Genomic DNA, 8561 nt, shown 5'->3' on the forward strand with positions numbered 1-8561 from the left:
CCTTGTGTGGGCTTCACTTTAAAACTGGTTTCTCTTTTCTATCCTAATGGCTTGGACAGAAAGGGCCCAGAGGTCTGAGAGGGGGGAAACCTAAACTATTTCCCTCAGCCCAAACTAAGTATAATGGGCAAAAGGGTTTTGGACAGGTGAGATGTGCCTAGCACACCTTCCTCCAAAGAAGCCCTTTTTTTCTTTTTTCTTTTTTCTTTCTCCTAATATGGAACATTGAAAAATTAATCCCTGCCTTTTGTCATCTAGTAGTTATGAATTGAATGATGCCTTTAAACCCTTTTCGTCATATGCATTCTTGCACTTTTCTATATTGTCATGAAATAGACTAAGGCGTGATAGGCTTGATTTCATTGGAGCTTGCAGGAGAGGAGAAGCTTGGTGAGGAGGCCTCATAAATACAGAAGTTGGGTCACACGTATCGTTCAGGTTTCTCAAAGCATTCTGTATCAGGGTTTATGGTCCAGGCCTTAGGGACAAGAAGGTGGCAAATGTGTTTTCCTTTGTTCTTTCTCTTGAGACTCTTGGTAACTTGTTTGGTAGAGGTGTTTGAGACAAGAGGGGGGCATTTTTTAAATACTTTGGCCTCTCCTAAACTGTCTTAACGATAAAATCTTACTATTATTTCATATAAAGGGCTTTATTCCTCTTCATCTGATGGTGGAAAGCAATTTCATGCAACTCTTCACCGTCTAGGACCAATTATTCAGGAGTTAACACAATCGAACACTGCAACTGAATTTAGAAACTAGAAAAGGGCGTGGTGTGGGAACAGGGAGAGGAGACCACGTGGGAGATAAGAGGGAAGATAAGCTGTAGTGACTGAAGGCCCTCTTTCCAGCATACTCACAGCTCACATCGCTGGTACAAATCTAGCCCCTCTCCAGAACGATCTACATGCTATATTCTAGGTGTACCCAGGATCATTCTAGTCTTGCACTCCTTGAGCTGGGAAAGTTCTCATGCCTCTGTCCATCTAAATCCTCACCATTGTGGAATAGACCAGCATGGATGTGGCTCTCTCAACAAGCCATGGTGATGAATCCAGTTTGATACTTGACACCCTTTCCTGCTTCCCACAGCATCTGTTTGCTCTGCTACCTCCATGCTTGCCATGATCATTTTACTTTTCTGACCTGGAACCATGAGCGGCAAGAGACAGTGTGAGGTGGCAAAAAAGACAGAACTTTAAGACAGATGTCCTGGATTCTAGTTACAATTCTTCTTATGTTATCTGGCTTGCTTAGGCTCACAATTCCGTCTATCTAGGCACATTTCCTGCTCTATAAAATAGAAGCTGGTACTGAAGAGAAATTATGTCTGCCTTGCGTATCTTGTATGTATCAAATGAGGTACCTCATTGTGTAGTGAATTTAATATACTAGCTCTGAGCTGCCACAACAATGAGCTGAGTATGAAGGCAATTTCCTGGCTTCTCCCTATACCTGTATTTTCATTTCTTTGATTGCAGTAGGGCACCCAACATCAGTATCTGTGAGTGTTGGCTGCTAATGTCTTCCAGCTGCTCCTGGCCCAGAGGGATTCCTGCTCTCCTGGTAGGAACACCGCAACCCCACTCCTTGATGGGACAAGTCTATGGTATAATGTATGCACCAGGGCCCCTGTGGGTCAAGTCCAAACTGAATTTAACCAGAGACAGCCTCCTTGCTCAAATCTTTCTTTCATTTCATACGTTTTTATTCTTCACTTTTGAATATTCTCTTCATAAATTACATACCCCAAATCTGTCTCAGTGTGCACTCCTAGGATAAGACACGATCCTCTGGTGGTCAGATCATAAGAAAAGATATTTCCATCTATGTGATTCAAAGTGTCCTCACAGATGTAAGGTATATAGGACTGCTATGCTGTCCTCAATAGAATATCTCAAGGAGCAGGAAAATCAGCTCCTCTGACTACCACCAACACAAATAGCTGGGCGCTGCGGTCCCCATTTCTAGCAGTGAGCCAGAGCAGAAGACTTCTGGGAGATGGAAAGCAACGTGTGTGCATGTGCATGTGTGTGTGCATGTGCGTGTGTGCGTGTGTGTGTGTGATGTCAAGGAGGCACATAGTAGGCTGGTCTCCCTCCCCCACACTCAAGGCTAAAGGACCGTGGCCTGTCACAGCAACAGCAACAGGCTTTAGATGGCAGTCCTCCCTCCACCTGGAATTGTCTTCCTTGGCTGGCAGGAACTTCAAACTCAATAATTATTATCATCCACACGCAAGCCGAGCTCTCTTGAAAGTGATTGTTTAGTAGCAACATCTGGTGTGTGAATAGAAGGCTTACAGCTTTTTTTTCCTCCCTCCCTCCAGTTAACCCTAAGTGAATACTTTAAAAGGCTGTCCTGCTTCCCTCGCAAGGACTGGGGAGCTGCTTTATGATTTACCTCTGTGTTTTCATCACTGCACAAACTGTTTTAAAGAGCCCTTGCCAGGCAGGAGGAGATATTAGCCACAACATGTGAGATTTTCTTGCTAATGAAAAAGTTTTCAGTATCTCTGTTTGCCAACGTAAGTGCTGTCATATTACCTTGTTCAATTATTGTTAATTAAGTAGGACCAGCCCATCATTCCCAACAACAATTGCTATAAGTACTGTGGATTTCTATTTTTCGCTTCAGTATGTCACATATACACATTCACACATGCATTTCTATGTGTGTGTATGAAGACAGCTGGGGCCTTAATATTATAAAAAGAATTGAGTATGAACTCAAACTATCTTTACTTAATTAAATCCAGCCTATGCTCAGTGGGTTTTCACAACTGTCCTTCCTAAAGGCTCCTCTGAGGGTGATAGTGAATATATAACTTAACTATTGATTGTCTTGCTATTGCCAGTGTATTTGGGTAAGAAGTCTTCTGCATGATGCCTTCTGCATAGTGTAATAATGAAGATCACAGAAACAGAGCTGGGTCTTTTCTGTGATCCCTGGCTGGTGACTTTGGCAAGTGACTTAATATCACTAAGTCTTTTCTTTTCATCTCAAAATGCAAATAATAGTAGGTACTTCATGATAGTGATTGAGGATTATATGAGATGCTCCCATTTATCAAATGCTCATCTGGGTGCCTTTGATTTATGTTATTCTTGTGACTTGAATTGGGGCTCTCAATGAAGAAAAATATGCTTGACTTTTATAGGAATTGGTTAAGCCAAAACAACATATTTCTCTTGATAAAACCAAGAGGTAGTGTTCAGGCTTTGGCCTTGTAGTGCAGAAAAACCAATCAGTCTGTCAAGTGGGCTACATATCATCTGAAGTAATGAGCCAATGGTTATAAACGTAACAAGCTGCAAGTATCCTTTTCTCAGCTATATGAGTCCAAGCTGCCTTCAGTTTGCTGATAGAAAATCAGGCTTCCTTTTAATAACTGCAGAAATGCTCCACTCCAACATTGTGACTTCCACTGTTATCTTCAATTTTTATCTTCTGCCTTTTCCAATGAACTCTTAGCACAGAAGTTGTTCTTTTCTGTTTCCCACCCTGAGAACTATCTGAGGACCGTGAAGATAGTGCCTTATTCTCTGTATGTCTGGTTTAGAGTAAGCACTTAATGCTTGATGAGGGCAGCAAGTTGCAATCATGAGAAAATAGTGACTTGGATAAAAGCCATGACTGTGTTAATTAAGGCTCTATTGTTATCATGAATTGAGATCTTGAGCAAATTTCTTTGGATTTGACTTTGTTCTTGGTTTCTGCCTTTCCACTTCCAAGTTCCAGCTCGTAGGAGGCTTGGTGGTAACCTTATTCTCTCTCTCAGGAACCACATTATCTCTCATCTCTCATTTCCTCTGCCTGCCTGCTGCCCATATTTATCTTTGTTTTTACTGCTTTTCCAGCCCTTGCTCCTGCAACAGGAAGGATTCAAGCAAAGTCCTAGAGGAAACTTTTAGAGATAGGGAATCTGATTATTGTGGCTTGATTTTTTGAGCCAGCAAGTCACTGTCTCTGTTCAGATTTTGCAATGACCATCTGTTGAGTAGCTGTTCATCCCCAGTCCCATCAGCTGAGGCCTGGGCAGTGGGATAATGGTACAGGGCCTGACTATTCCTCTCAGTTGCATATAGATGAGGCAACTTCTCTGAGATGGGGATGGGCTGGTTACTGCCAGACAGACAATGCAAGTCTCATACTCTCCTCTTCTTCTTCCTCTGCCCCAAGAGCGCTGCATCTTTTATGAGTTAAAAATGAGTAAGGAAAATATTTCCGCTTGGAGCAAACATTCATGGTAAGAGCGAGGTATTCCCTAAGCATGAAATTTAGATTACCTTCTGAGAAGAACACTAGGTAAAAAAATTCAACATGCGGGAAATAAGATTAGCCATCTGTAGAAAAACCTACCCTAAATGATAAACACTTGAACTTCCAGATTCAATTATTTGGGTGTCATGAATCTCAAATGAGTAAGGTTGCTTAGCAGAGCTAAAGCTGTTGCCTTTTTCATCCCCGGTGCGAAGAAGGAATGTGCTAACTGAAGGGTATTTCCTGCAGGAAGAAAAGAAAATGGGGATCTAAGAGGGGAGGCTTAGAATAAGAATGTCCTCCTCTCCTCTATCCAGAAGGGCGGGGCTCCCCGTAATCAGACATGAGCTCTCTAGTTCTATATCTTTGTTATCTCCTCTTCAATCCCCATCTACTTCTTACTTCTGTGTATCTGTCTTCATTTCCCATTACTCTTTAAAAATGCTTTGTCCAGGTTTATCAACAATTCACCTTGCATCAGCCACCAAAATTCTTGGATGCTTTCTAATCTTTAGATCAGAGTTTAAAAAGATGAACCTAGCAAAGTGGTGCACTTCCTTTGAGAAATGCCTTATGACTCTTTCTTCTTGGGAGACTCCCTTCTGATACATCAGATCTGATGCACTTTCTTTGCTCTTTGCCTAATCATTGGTTCCTCATTTTTAAAGCTCTTTTCTCAAATCTCTGCTTTTATCACTATCCCGTAGGTTAGTGTATTTATCCTAAGACTTTTACTGCTATCTGTATTCTTCTAATAATCTCTAAATATAACTACAGGATCTAGAGTCCAAGGAAATTCAAGTCTTTCTCCTGGTGTATACATCCAGGCCTCTGCTCCTCTACTGAATGATGGGCCAGTGAATCTTTAACAATGGGCTCTTGTGGGTACAGAGAAGAGGGGCTATGATTTGAATTTTGCCAATTTCCATGTTATAAATATATTGACTATGGCTGATGTTAACTACCAACTCAACATCCACCAGCTCACAAAGTAACTGGAAATTTAACACTTGCCTCTCCAGAGCTGTGTGAGTTAGCTGCAGCACACCATTGCTTCTACTGGACATGTCCTCTTGAGTAACGCATAGACTCTTCAAACTCTGCAGCCAAAGCTGAGCATCCTATGCTTTGTGTGAGTGTTTTTCTCCCAACCAGCAACTGACAATGTCATCACCGTGAGAGCAGGCACCTTACTAATCATATTTACTGTCTTATCTGTAGCACCTAGAATCCCAGAAGCACCTAATACACCATAAATATTTATGGAATGGATGAGATGTTATGCTCAATATTCCAGTTGGTTTTCTGGTCCTATTTAGCCTTATAGATAATAAGTTAGAATTCTTATTTATATATCAGATTCCTGTGCATTTTTGCAAATTAGTTTCTGATGATGGACAAATTGAGTCCTGAACCTATTAAGCTAAAAACACAAAACTGGACTGTGGGAATCCACCAGTGGTCTGTGCAGCCAGATGCCACATACTGTTACAATTGTCTATAAATGTGCCAGAGAAAATAGTGTGAATATTTGCTGAAGGGCTATGAAGAAGGAAACATCACCACATTAAAATCATTTCAAACAGGCTGGGTAATCTACTGAGAATGGAAAGAACATGGGTTTGAGATCATTCTAAATCTGTGCTTGAATTCCAGATCGGACCATTGTTAAGCTGGGTGAATTGTTTAACCTTTGTTTTGTCAACTATTAAATACTCATTGTATCTAACTTGCATTGTGAGGAAAGGAAATAATGTACGCAGTACAGCTGGTACTTAATAGTGGATTCATAAAAGATAATTTGTAATATTATTGATATAAAGAAAATAGCATCGTTCTAGTTCCTCATAGACCTAGGTTTTAGTATTGATTTCTACCAGAAATGCATGAGTGACCTATATACAGTAGGCATACATTAATCATTTATTGAATAAATGAATGAATGAATAACCAGAAAGTGAGACACTGAGAAGTTAAGTGAAATGCTTGCTTTTCCTACTCAAGTTGCCATAAAATGCTTTTTCTGTAGAGTAAGGATTGTCAGGAAGATGTCTGAGGCTAAGAGAAATGATGTCTTCTGAGGACCCTTATCTGAGGTACCTGCTGATTCTGCTGCCAGTAACAGAGGAGAAAATCTTCTTTTGTTTCTCCAAAGGCTTGGTTTCTGTTCTGTGTGGTGGAGGAAGGGTCAAAGCCTCTGTAGCTGGCGGCTCTCTGTGCCAGAGCTGAAGCACCCTGGCTGGTCTGCAATGCTATCGGGCGCTTCCGTCATGGGAGCCAGAGTCTCCCCTGCACTGGCAGTTTCTGGACTTCTGCTCAGCAGTCAGCCGTGTCTTCATGACACCTCTGAGCTGGGAAACTAGCCCTGGAAAGGCTTCTAAGTGGGTCCGGTCCTGGAATTAAAAAAAAAACAACAACAACAAACTAACAGAAAAAACAAAACAAAACATTGATTAAGGCAATTTCCTTCTTTCATAGCTGTGATAAAGTCATCTTGCTACTCAGGGGCTGGCTAGAAAATCCCTCAGGGTATTTTCTTTATCTTAAACTAAGGGAGTCCCTGAGATTTGTCTGTAGCTCATCCCATTGACAACCACTAACAAACTCCAAGCAATGCTTAATAACATCAGGGGCCCAGATAGAAAGTGTTTAGAATCCTAAGACTGAGTCCTGTACTTGAGAAATTGCCATGGCTTTGCAGGGCCCAGTGCTTGCAAACTCAATGATTCAATGGCTTATGACAGGTGGGTTAGGGCTGTCGGCCGCTGCAAACACGTTTCAGAAGGTGAATTTTCCTCAAATAAGCAATAGAAGACAGAGAAGGAATGTTGCCCCTTTTCCCACTTGCCTCTCATAGGTAGCCTGGGTTGGATCATTTTATGACAGAATTCTAATTCTCTCAGAGTATCCTTCTGACTTTTATGATAATCCTGACACCTGAGAATTTGTTGTTTTTTTTTTTTAAATGTGTTTTATTGATTACAGTGTTACATTTGTTCCAATTTCCCTTCCCTCTGCTCCCCTCCACCTGGTGGCCCCCCTCCCTCCCCTTGTCCCCCCCTTTTAGTCCATATCCATTGGTTGTGCATATAGTTCTTCTCAACCTCTACCTGTCTATTCCATTCCCTCCTACCATGATCCTTAATTCCTATATCATCTCCCTCCCTCTCCCCGTTCCCCCTCCCTGTTGAACTCCCCCCAATATGCTCCCCATACCTATAGTTCTTTTTCCACTCTCATTGCCTATTTAGTTTGCCTTTGTTTCAATTCCCTAGCTTCTGTTGTTTCTTGTGATGCAGTTTTCATTTTTGTGTTCATAGTTTTGATCCTCCTTTTTCTAAACCAGTCCCTTTAACATCTCATATAACAGTGGTTTGGATCTAATGAACTCTTTCAGTTTTATTTTGTCCTGGAAACACTTTCTCTGCCCTTCTATTCTGAATGACAGTTTCGCTGGATAGAGTATTCGTGGTTGTAGGTTTTTGCTTTTCATTACTTTGAATATTTCTTGCCAGTCCCTTCTTGCCTGCAGGGTCTCCCTTGAGAAGTCAGCTGATAGTCTAATTGGGACCCCTTTGTACATGATTCTTTTCTTCTTTCTTGCTGCTTTTAGGATTCTCTCTTTATCTTTAATTTTTGACATTTTGATTATAATGTGTCTTGGAGTGGTTCTCCCTGGGTCCAGTTGTTTTGGAACTCTCTGTGCTTCCTGGACCTGTAAGTCTATTTTCTTCCCCAAGTTTGGGAAGTTCTGCTTTATTATATTTTCACTTAATTTTTCAATTTCTAGTTCATCTTCTTCGCCCTCTGGTAAGCCAATGATTCTTATATTGGGTCTCTTATAGCTGTCCCAGAGGTTTCTGATCCTCTCATCATTTTCCTTGCTTCCCGTTTCCTCTCTCTGCACTGGTTGACTGTTTGTTCCTTCTCTATGTTCTGGTTTGTTGATTTGAACTCTGGATTTTATTTCCTCACCATCTCTTGTATGTGGTTTTGTTCCTTTCAGTATGAGTGTTTTTCAATTCTTTCTCATCTTTTTCCAGATCTTTTCTGACCCCTGAGAATTTAAGCTGTTGGACCATGGCCAGGCCTTTCTGGCTGGAAGATGTGATTTGTGGGCCATATAATTGTTTAAACTGCTTTATGGAGACATAATTGAAATAAATAATTATACATATTTGAAGTATTCAATCTGATAAGTTTTTTAATTAATTTTTGAGAGAGAGAGATATCAATTTGTTGTTCCACTTACTTATGCATTCATTAGTTGATTCTTCTATGTGCCCTGACCAGAGATTA

This window comes from Furipterus horrens, unplaced genomic scaffold (genome assembly GCF_987537825.1).
Source record: "Furipterus horrens unplaced genomic scaffold, mFurHor1.1.pri manual_scaffold_5, whole genome shotgun sequence".
Lineage (NCBI taxonomy): Eukaryota > Metazoa > Chordata > Mammalia > Chiroptera > Furipteridae > Furipterus > Furipterus horrens.